Here is an 8,865-nt window from a genome sequence, read left to right on the forward strand (position 1 = left end):
AAATATCTTACACCATCTAACATATGTATAATTTATTATTCAGTATATACATATAAATATCTCAATTCCTTTTTAAGTATATTTTTACATTTAAAGTACAAGTATTTTTTTCATATACTAATTCTTATACTAATAATGTTATACAACCCGTGTATATGACACGGGTCTAAAATCTAATAGATATCGATGTTTAGTTTGTTTTTTTATATATAAGCATTTGTGTGTTTTATGTTTTAAATAAATGTAATGTTTTATTTAGTTGTATTGTGCTTTTTAAATTCAATAAAAGTTTAGAGTTTATTTGGTAAATATAAATTTGGCAAAAATTGACAAGAATTGGCTCTACAACATGCAACTTGGCAAGAAATTGACAAGCATTTGGCATGTACACATGGAAGCTTCCTATTTGCTAAAAACTTGCCAAATAGTCAATTTGTGACATTATACCCTTGCCCCTTTGGTGAAAGGATGCTCCTTAAATTTTTAAACACGTATGTAACCATTTTATTCTTAAATATAATGTTTTTCCTTCTAGGTTATAACGTGTTCATGTGAAATTTAAAAATATAATCTTGTATGATATTTTTAGAATTTTTGATTATGTGATACCATTTAAGGATTGATGGCTCCTTAAGATCTCAACACGTGTGTAATCATTATACTTTTAGATGTAGGGTTTTCCTTTTCGGGTTGTAACGTGTTTATATAATAAGGTGACGGTATTTAAGAACATAATGTTCTATAATACTTTGAGAATCTTTGATTATGTGCTACATTCAAGCATTAATGGTTGCTTAAGATTTCAACACGTGTGTAACCATTATATCCTTAAGTTTAGGGTTTTTTTTCCAGGTTATAACGTGTTCATATAATAAGGTGACGGTATTTAAGAACATAATGTTGTATGATACTTTGAGAATTTTTTATTATGTGTTACAATTCAAGGCTTGGTGGCTCTGAACATGGTTGACATGTTTATGTTTTATAGTTCAAATGGGTCATTAACTAAGTTTTTAGTTTTACCAACCTTATTTTATCATTCCACCATGATTTAGATTTTGTACTACTTGACTATTCGCTAGTGATTTTCATACTAATTAACTACACTTGAACCCCACAAAATGTGTTAGACTTTTGACTACATTTGCTAAGAACATATGGACGACTCAACTTAAGCTTAAACAAACGAGACTTTTTATTGGTTAAGAAGTTTTTTTAAGCTTTTAATCTCAAACTTATAAAATTTCCTTACCAAACATGCCCATGTTATACGAGGGGTGTTCACGGTCCAAGAACAAGACCATACCGGTCTTGTATAGGACCGAACCGAGAACCATTTTTGCAATAATATATAACCGAGGACCGGACCGTTGTCTTCGGTTCAGTCCATGCTCAATTCATTTTTGGTTTACAGGTTTAAAAGGTTGGACCTATGACTGAGTGTTAGGTTGCAATTTTCGTGTCATGTTTGTTTGATTTTAGTTATAAACTTATATTGATACTATTTTAATGGGTTTAATAGTATCTAATAAAAATGATCAGTGAAGGATGTGAATATTGGACCAAACTATTAAATAGAAAACACCATACATTAAAGTAAAATAATTACAACATATATTGATATTATCTTAATGATTTTCACGTTATATATAGGGGTTGGGTATTGTAAAACAAGTATTAAAGTAAAAAAAATAGTACAACATCTTGACCTTTAGATGATGATTTTTATAATGCATGGTGATTTTCAGTGAAAAGAAACCTATTATTTTATTTATTTTACTTGAATACTTGTTATTTTATCTAAAAATTATATCTATACTATCTATATAAACAAACTACCCTCCCTAAAATTTAACACCCTACCTTTAAAATCTCCAATTTACCCTTTTAATCTATATTACCATAAAACACTTTATTCTTGGAATTCCAAAAATACCCTTAAAAAAAACCTTACGCGTGTCCCTTCCCTTCCCTTAAGCTGCTCACATAGTATACCAAAAAAACACACATGCGTTACCGAATTTAATAATCAATCAACATAAAAAACGCCCACTCTAAAATAATAACGGTGGTAAGAAACACTTGAGTTAAATCATACATTCATGTAATAACACGGTACAGCTACTTAACCAGCGTTTTTTTCCTATGCCCGCTGCGTCGTGCGGGTACAAGGCTAGTATATTATATATATGTATATAGGAGTTGGGTATTGTAAAACAAGTATTAAAATAAAACAAATAAGACAAGATCTTGACTTTTAGATCATGGTTATATTGATGCACGAAGATTCACGAAGCATTTGATGCATGATGATTTTCATGATGCACGTTGATTTTCAGTAAAGAGAAACATATTGTTTTATTTATTTTACTTTAATACTTGTTTTATTTTAGGGAAAATTACACCTTTGGTCCCTGGACTTGACACATTTTTCACTTTTAGTTACTAAACTTCAAAAATTGCAAATTATACACTGAACTTGTCATTTTTTTTCACTTTTGGTCACTGCGCCCAGTTTCGTTAGTTTTGCTCCGTTAAATTGCTCAGATTCGTTAGTTTTTTTTCCACTTTTCGTCCTTCCCATTATTCCATAACTAAAATCGATAATCGACAAACTTAGTGATGAAAGTGTAATTTACCTAATTTTTTATATATATATACCTGATTCATCCGATTTTAAAATTTATTATTTTGATTTTTTTATTATTTTTACTTTTAACTTTGACTCTAAACATTTTTATTTGTAATATATAGTACTTGGTGTAAATTAAATCAATGAAAAGTATATTTAAAAATTAGTTCATTATTATATGTTTTAAATTTATATAACACAAACAAAAATATTTACGGTTAAATCACAAGGCGTTAGCGATTATCCGAAAAACCTACAACACGTTACTTCAGATAAACATTACAATATCTTATTTTTGTTTTCGTTTATTAATAGTTAATAAAATGAATTAAGAAAAACTATATAAGTTTATATAACACACAAAAAAATTACGATTAAAGTAAACATAAGAAGACTCAAAATTCAAACATAGTCACTAAATAAATATATCTTTATAAATAAAAATTTCAATAACAATTATTTCATTTAATCAAACTACTGTATAATCAATAGATAGTAAACTGTAAATATAAAAAATTTGTTTCAAAACATAATAAATGAATATGTATTTTCACTAATCGGGCAAAACAATATATAAGACCTGAAGTTTGACCGATTATCGATTTTAGTTATGGAATAATGGGAAGGACGAAAAGTGAAAAAAAAATAACGAATCTGGGGAAGTTAATGGAGAAAAACTAACAAAGTTGACGCAATGACCAAAAGTGAAAAAATGTGTCAAGTTCAGTGTATAATTTGCAATTTTTGAAGTTTAGTGACTAAAAGTGAAAAACGTGTCAAGTTCAGGGATCAAAAGTGTAATTTTCCCTTTATTTTACCTAAAACCTATGTATATATTTAATTATAGATCAACATTATACAAATATACACAAACATATGAAATGAGCCATATAAAATAAATACTATTTTCAAATGGTGTAATGGTTTGAAGTTCCCTTGGTAATTTATAAGTCTCGGGTTCGAATCCCCATTCAACAAATTTGAGAAATATGTAGTCCTTTTATGGAGATTAACTTGAATATACCCAAATTTAAATCTGAGGGGGGCATGGTTTACCCCTATTAATCGTCGTGTTTTTTGGGCGGATTAGTAGGAGATTTTTCCCCAATGAGTATTTGAAATAGACATTTATACGTTGAGGAAGTTTTCTAGCGCGAATCCGGTCAAGACAACGTATGCTAAACCCCTTGCTGTCAAATCATGACACGAAATTTCAAGCGAAATTCACCTTTAAAAAATAAATAATAGCATCAACATTTTTTAGCAGGTGGTCTATATATTTAATTTAAAATCATCCTCATACAATTATATAATATACATATCTTATTAATCATTTTCAATACAAAAAAAAATAAAATAAACAATAATATCATATTTAATAATATCATTTCATTATAGTCAATATGTTTTAATTTATAACTATCAATTTTGTTATTATAAAAAGTTAATATGTTTATCTCGCGTATTACGCGAAAAAATAATATAGTTTATATATTAAAAGAATGAATTTGTTTTAGTAGTTTTTATATAAAATTAATATTGATAGTGAATTTATGGATATATAAAAAAAAATAAGCGATAGAAAAAATAGTTTTAGTGATTATATAATGTAATATATTGGACTTTAGATAATTTGTTACTACTAAAGTTTATTTTTAAAAAGATAAAGATGAAAATTTTTTAAAAAAAATGAGAAAAAAAAGTAGGAAGGAAAAAAGTGTACCCAACCTCCTCTTTTAGTTATAGGATCAGTAGACATTTCTTTAAAGAGAGAACAACTGTCAAAACAATATAACTGGATAACTACATTTTATGTCCGTGTCTAATACATGGGCTTACAACTTTATCAATATTAAATAGTTTATTATGATTTCAAATTTAGTTTACAATTTTAAATAAACCTATTCGTGTTATGGCTCGCATAATGATTAAATACATATTTTTTAATGTCAAGTACGGGATCACAAGTATATTACTTCATATTTTAGTTCTTAATTATTTTTCATAATAATATCACATTATTAGTACAATAGTTTAAAAAAAGTTCTATAATAGGGAAATTATTGTAGCATGTGCTTTATGAAATAATTACGGCAAACAATTCCATAAATATGTCTCAACTAATAATAACAGTGGCGAACATGTGATTATTGTATTACAATATGCAAATACAACACTTATAACCGTATATCTTCAAAATTATAAGCTTTTATGAATTAAATGTACGAAGATCTAATATTGATAATATCGTAAACCCCGTGTCGAGTGTTGGACACGGGTCTAAAATCTTGTATATTAGCTATTATTCTATTGGATATATATTAGTTATTATTCTTTATCTATTATATTAAATTTAATGGTTAAAATTGAAAATTATTGATTGACAAAAAAATTGTAAATTAAAGTTAAAATTGAAAACAAAAGTCAACTTTAAAATTCGATAGTTGTGATTGGTCATTAAGTTTTTAAAACAAATGCCTTTTATTATATTAAAAAATATATATTTTATGGAAAAAGTAAAGTAGAAATAAAATGCTGAAATTTTTTAATTAATTAAATGATGAAAATGTAAAACAAAATTCCCAAGTTGATAACTACAATTTATAATAATTATAAATTAAGTATTTAGTGAGGGTGGAAAGCATAAATTATTGATGAAAAACAAAAAAGTGTAAATTAGTGAGATTTGTTTTTATAAATATTAATATAAGTATAATAATAATAATATAATAATATATTTGGATAATGATTATGAGGATTTTTAATTTATAATTGATTTAATTATGACATCATTAATTTCTAATTTGATAAAATCGAGAGTTATGATTGGTTAATAAGCTATTAGATCAGTTGTCTTTTAATATTTACCAATAAACTAAAACAAGATTGAGATATTCTTAAAACGACATGTGACGTAATCCTTGTAACATGATTGCTACAAGTATTTTAGGGATGAAAGTCACATCAATCAAATAAATAAATAAAAAACAAAAAAGCTTTTGATATGTAGTATCAATAATTTAGGTAAAACAAAATTATAACAAAAAAATCTCACCCTTTTGTATAAACTTTGCCAGCCAGAAATTTGTCGGAAGGTGATGCAAAGGACTGAATTTTTGGGGGGTCATCAATCGCCAAATGAAAAATAATTGGGGTCAGCGATCACCAATGGACTGAATTGTTGGGAAGTTGAGATGGCGACGACAGTGGATATATATGGACCGCCGGATACGACAATGGACTAAAAGTTTTTTTTCTGTGTGTGTCTGATAGAGATGGATTTGAGGATAAAGTATTCATAAGGGTAGTAGCAGTAAGTTAAGGGGTTTTTAGACTTATCAAGTTTTTAATAACCCAGTTTCCTTTATAAGGGAATATAGTATAGAGTTCCACGAAGATCATTCCTAGTGTCCAACTGGTCAGAAAAACTCTCGATTTTACCCAAGGTCTTGAGTTCGATCCTTAGGGATGACAAAACCTTGGGGTTTTTCCCTCTGAATACTTGTAACGGCTCATGGTCAACATCTCGTTGTATAGGGTACGTGCAAGGTTTCACCATTATACGGTGAGGTTTCTCCGATGTCGTGTTCCGACTGAATGTTCGGAAAAAAAGGATAGATATAGAAAATTTATTTTCAAAATTTATATTTATCCAAATATTTTTTAAAAACATTAAAATTAAAAATGATTAGAAAATATGGAAAAATTATTGGAAATATTTCAAACATTAGAAATTATTATTTGAGAAATTAAGGAAAAAGTGTGAGTTAGGGCATAAGTGTGGATTCCACGGCAGCTGATATATGAAAGAAAAATTATTTCCAAAATTTATGCCTATCCAAATATTTTATAGAGTTAATTGCATAAATCGTCCATGTGCTTTACACAAAATCGTAGTTTACATCCCTAATGTGTTTTTTAGTGGTTTACATCCAAATTTCAAGTTTTCTTTGCATAAATTATCCTTCTTAATAACGCAGTTAAATTATTTCCGTTAGATGACAACACGTGCCAAACACGTGAGGACCTTTTTGTCTTTTCCCTTCTCATCTACAAACCATAGGGATGTTTTCTGCAAATAGTTTCTTTATTCTTCCTTTGATATTATTGTATATAAAATCCCCTTTTTCTTTCCCATTTCCCATTTATGTTCCTTCAAAAAACCCTAAACATTTTCCATCTCAATAACCACATATGGTGAGTTGTTCATGTGGATCTCCTTCTACAATACGCACATCATGGATACAAAATAATCCAGGAAGAAGATTCTACTGTTGTTCAAGAAAGGTTAGTGCAATTAACTCTTTATTTTTATGAAATAATTGTAGGCATTGATTTAATCGTGAACAGGGATCCAAATGTAGATTTTTTTGTTTGTACGACCCACCAATGTGCTCAAGGGTTGTTGAAATCATACCGGGTTTGCTACGTTTCATGAATAAAGCTTAAGAATCAAGTAAAGCAAAAGCAAGTGAAGCAAGAAGATATAAGATTATTTATATTCTTAGTTGGGTGTTTTTTTTGTTTACATAGTGTATTAGAATTATAAGTGTAATCCCCAAAATCATTAACAGTTTGCACATTATTCCCACCCTTCCCAAAATCATTTTGAACCAATTATGTAAAGAATGGACCATCATTTTTATTGCCATGTTCTATAAATAAAATCTTTTTACAAGGTAAGTTAGTTTCTATAAGTTCGACATATACCTCCAGTACTTTATACATGACATCATACTGTAATAAATCTCTAACATCTCCATCATTGCTCAGTGGATGTATTCCCACATCCATATTATAACTTTCTGGGGCTCTAAAATAGTAAGACATTGGAGTTTTTTCTATATAACCTAACTCTTGCATCATCGAATTTAGTTCAGGAACACTAAAAGCATCACCATCAACCATGTCCACAAACTTTACCTTTCCATTGATGTAATGACCTGCGAGGAGACTTAGTGAAGGCCCCTCCATGATGAATTTTCAAAGTGAATAAATTAGGGCTTTAACCTATAAACAATTTTTTTTTTATGAATACATTAGTGCTAACACTATATAAACAGATTAAAAACAAAATCTTTTGATTAGCAATTAACTCATAGCAATATTTTAAAAATAAAAAAAAGGAAAAAAACCCTAACTTACCATATGCCTTAATCTGTTAGGAAGTCACCAACCTTGCCTTTTCGTATATACCAGGTAGATGCCATTGTAAATCTTTGATTGGATATACTATACCATTGAAATATCAAAAGGAGAAAGAAGTCGAAAGGAAGACGAAAGAGTACTTTGGTGGGAATGAAAAGAAAGAAAATATAGATGTTCGTGTTTTATAAACAACGAGAGCAAGTACCCGCGCGTTGCAGCGGTGGGATGGTGAGGGTGATAGGTGAGGTGATATGTCATAGAGTGTCATAGCCAAATGTCTTAGCTGTAATTGCTCCGTCATCGGATTTAAAAACTCATCGAAAGTATATCGAATAACATCTCTAATGAAAGAGCATGAAATTTTAAGAACACCCATATAATTTTTATAATTTATCGATGTACGGTTTTTGAGATAAAAGATTTTGAAAAAATTAGAGGAATAAAATGATTTATGGAGGAAAGAGAAAGTTATAGACATTGATGTATGGTACATCATGCATATTCATGTGTATATTGTTGAAATTAAATGTTGAAAGTTAAAAAGTGGATTTGTTTTATAATATAGTATAGATATAAAAGTATAGATAATATCAAAGTAAACAATAATATCAAAGAAAGAAGAAAGAAACTTTTTGCAGAAAACGTCCATATGGTTTGCAGATGAGAAGGGAAAAGACAAAAAGGTTCTCACGTGCTAGGCACGTGTTGTCATCTAACGGAAATAATTTAACTGCATTATTAAGAAGGACGATTTATGCAAAGAAAACTTGAAATTTAGATGTAAACCACTAAAAAACATTAGGGATGTAAACCACGATTTTGTGTAAACCACATGGACGATTTATGCAATTAACTCTAATTTTTAAAAACATTAAAAATTATATGAGAAATTATGGAAAAGATATCAAACATTAAAAATTATTTGAGAAATTAAGGAAAAAGTGCGAGTTAGGGCATAAAACGTGGATTCCACGGCAGCTGATATGAAAGAAAAAGTTTGAAGAACTCGCAACCGTCGGATCATAATATCCAAAGGCTGTTAAAAAGCCCTAGCCTAAACCTTAGTTTTCTCAGTAATATAAATA

This window comes from Erigeron canadensis, chromosome 1, assembly GCF_010389155.1.
Source record: "Erigeron canadensis isolate Cc75 chromosome 1, C_canadensis_v1, whole genome shotgun sequence".
NCBI lineage: Eukaryota > Viridiplantae > Streptophyta > Magnoliopsida > Asterales > Asteraceae > Erigeron > Erigeron canadensis.